Source organism: Halichoeres trimaculatus, unplaced genomic scaffold, assembly GCF_033239565.1.
Source record: "Halichoeres trimaculatus isolate MK-OKI-2021-1 unplaced genomic scaffold, fHalTri1.1 fHalTri1_scaffold_2, whole genome shotgun sequence".
Taxonomy (NCBI): domain Eukaryota; kingdom Metazoa; phylum Chordata; class Actinopteri; order Labriformes; family Labridae; genus Halichoeres; species Halichoeres trimaculatus.
Genome location: NW_027437180.1, coordinates 187,730 through 191,438, shown reverse-complemented (window position 1 = coordinate 191,438; position 3,709 = coordinate 187,730).

The following is a 3,709-nucleotide window of genomic DNA, read 5'->3' as shown; positions in this document are numbered from 1 at the left end:
TGACCCCGACATCTGACAGTTTAGATTCAAAGACATGTCTCCTTAGAACAGTCAACCGTTAGGGGAGAGTAGGACATGATCAGGGAGTGGGTCAGCTCACCCACTCCCTGATCATGTCCCACACCGCAGGTGGCACTATGCAACCTGTCATCGTACCAAGAAAGGAACAGTCACATGAAAGTTTACAGATATTTGAAGCAGTAGCAGCCACAGCTAGCATTAGCACAGCAAGCATTAGCACAGAGGAAACAAAGAGGGATGAGAGCTGCAGGAAGTGTATCAGAGACAGTTTAAAGCTAAAGCTGCTAATGAGTATATCAGTGGATGTATTTGTTAGCAGCTGGTGATCCACCTTCTGCCAGGATCTGCCTGGTGGATCTGGACACACAGCACCCTGAGACAAATCCACTGGCCCCATTTGATGTGATCTCTGAACACAGTCTGATCCACAGGGACAGGGGCAGGGACTGACCACAAGTCCACAGGAGGCTGAGTCTGAAGGCCCAGAGGTGGGATGCCGGCTAAAATAGACCAGATGCATCTGCAGTGTGTCTCTGTTCCTTAACTGCAAACAGATCAAATAGGTTTGATTTAAATCACCGTGTCAACTCACACTGGATCCGTTCTGTTGCAGTGCGTCTGCGTGGCTGGTCCATCCTGTTGCAAGTAATACACAGCCATCCTATTTTTGATAGTCGCAGAGCTGTGACCCATAAATTCAGCGTAGGGAAGATCAAGCAGGACCAGAAACTACCCAAAAACACCAAGTGACTCTTAAAATAAATCAAACTGTGTCAAAATCAGTTTGTATTTAGCTTAACTACATTGATAAACGGACACAATGAGCTGAGCAAGACCAGGAGTCAACAGGTTTGAGGTTTTACAGCTCAACATGAAGAGAGACTTATCATAATAAGTAACGATGTTTAACAATGCTTTTATCTTTTGTTGTAAGGTGACCTTGGGTGTCATGAAAGGTGCATCCAAATAAAGTGTGTCATTATTATTATTATTATTATTATTATTATTATTATTATTATTATTATTATTATTATTATTATTATTATTATTATTATCAATGGAGTGAGAAGAGTGGGAACTCCCGGGTCTATGACTCCAGCTATCTGTCAGTCACGCTGCTTGTCGGGCTGAACACACAGCCGGTGTGAGTTGACAAACGCAGTCAAGACACAGCGCAATGGAGTCGCACTGCAGATGCATCTGGTGTATTTCAGGCCTGAGGACTTTACCCTGAAGAAGACTTTGTAGCAGCACGGGGGAATCTCCTTTACAGGACCTGCACACAGAGCGTCACCCAATTTTTGTTTCTGTGTGTCAACAAAAATGTTTCAGTTAAAAACATGAAATATCTTTACATCAGTAAATCTTTGCTCACGTTAACAACACTGTTTGAATGAAAACTATAAAATGCAGAGGTAATCTAATGAACGCTGGCCATGGGGAGCAGGGTGTCACTGGTAAATCTGCACCGTTTGTGGTTTTCCTTGTGACGCAGTCTGTGATGCTGTACCTGGATGAACATGCTGTGTTCTGTTTAACAGAGGAGCAGTTTGTACCTCCTCTCCTCCCAGAGTGGAGAAACTCTCTGTTAGTGACGCACATGCTGCAGAAAGAAAACTCACATGCCAGAGTGAAATATCTTTAAGATGTAGCCTTCGAACAATGTGTGACTCCGAGTCTGAATGGGAGGGCTCTTTAAACCAAGAATCATCAAAGAGTGGGTTTGAAGGGTGCAAAGACTGGACTGACTGAGAGCAATGACAATGTCCGCAAGCTGGTGATGTTTACAGCAGTGTTGTAGCACTCAGGCTCAGGACTCAGCCTTGATTCCGACTTGAGCCCTGTTTTTCAATCCTTGTGACTTGACTTGACTCCTGCACTGATGACTCAGACTCGAACTGTAACTCACTGACTGCTGCTTTAGAACCTAGAACCTATACTTTGAAAAGCCTTTTTGTTCTGATGGAAGTTGTTTGATTTGTTTGTATCATTCACTGATTTCCGCGTGAGAGCTGGCATGTGTGTTTTTGTGCTACTGCAGTCGATGCCAGAGCTAAGAGATGCTAGGTACCCTTTTTATAACTCTCAAAAATTTTAGACAAATGCAAACCAGACCAGAGCAACATGTTGGGTAGATGAACTAACAGAGAGAAGACACAGACAGACTCAAAGCTAAGTAGACATCTGTCCAGGACAGCCCAGAGAAAGTGAAAGAGATGCTAAAGATACCAGAGACGTTCGTCTGGTTGGTTGAGCTTTCTTTGAGTGTGCTGGATGGCTTTAGCAATCCCACTACAGCAGAAGTGATAAGTTCAGCCATTAACAGAAGCACAGTTATGCATAGAACACAGCGCTCTAAATTCATGGTCACTTCAACTCTCAGGCACACCAACAGGTTCTGTTTCAATCTTTGTTGTTGATTTACAAAAAGAAAGACTGAAACGAAACCAGCCACATGGAGGGAAGGACAGACACAAGACCACAAAAATCATAAATGTCCAAGAAAGACATTTAATTTCTCTGCTCTTTCATTACAAAAAATAGTTCTTATGAGAGGTTCAGCCCTATCACTAGGTTCTCACATCTCATAGCAAAACAACCACAACAAGCAAGGGTCCAGCAAGTGCACAACAAGAGTCCAACATGTGTCCAAAAAAGAGGCTTATAAGAGTCCAACAACAGTCCAACAAGTGTCTGAAAGAGCCAACAAGGGTCCTACAAAGGTCCAGTAAGAGTCTAAAAAGTGTCCATCAAGAGTCCAACGACTGTTCAACAAGTGCCCTACAAGGGCCCAACAACTTTCCAACAAGAGTCCAAAAACGGTCCACCAGGGAGCAAAAGCTTTCAAGAAGAGTCCAGGGTCTATATCTAGAGGACAACAGGTATCCAAGAAGGGTCCATCAAGTCTCTGACAAGAGTCCAGCAAGTGTCTGAAAAGGGGTAAATAAGGGTCCATCAAGTCTCTGACAAGAGTCCAGCAAGTGTCTGAAAAGGGGCAAATAAGGGTCCAACAAGAGTCCAACAAGTGTCTGAAAAGGGGCAAATAAGGGTCCAACAAGAGTCCAACAAGTGCTTAACACGAGTCCAACAAGCACTAAACAAGAGTCCAACAACTGTCCAACAAGTGCTTAACAAGGATCCAACAAGAGTCCAACAAGAGTCCAACAAGTATTTAACAAGAGTCCAATAAGTGTTGAAAAATATACGGATAACTTACTGTGGACAGCAACTTATCCTTCACCACCCCCAGACAGAATCACTGGTACAGGACCAGGAAATCCCAGACCCTCAACCTAATCCTCCACCACCACCACCACCAGACAGAATCACTTAGACCGCAGTCACACTGGTCATCTGACCAGTGCTTTGTTCAAGCACGATTGCCCCCCATAGCACTGTTCCACTGCTGCAGATTATACTAACGCATGGCCCACATAAGTCATTGTGAAGCATCTGTTTACATGAAGTGTGATCTCATCAGAGTCAGCACAATGAGACACAGAGAACACAGCTACAATTTTAAGGGACTTTTTGTCTTATGGTAAGTCGTTTTGGTCCAACACAGCCCTCTAACACCCCCACTTTGTTTAAAAGGATTGTCAAGAGGTGCACTTGCGGTGATATACATCATGGATCACATGTAATGTCTGCGTGCTTGTGCTTGTGCATGAGGTAGACCATGCTGAAG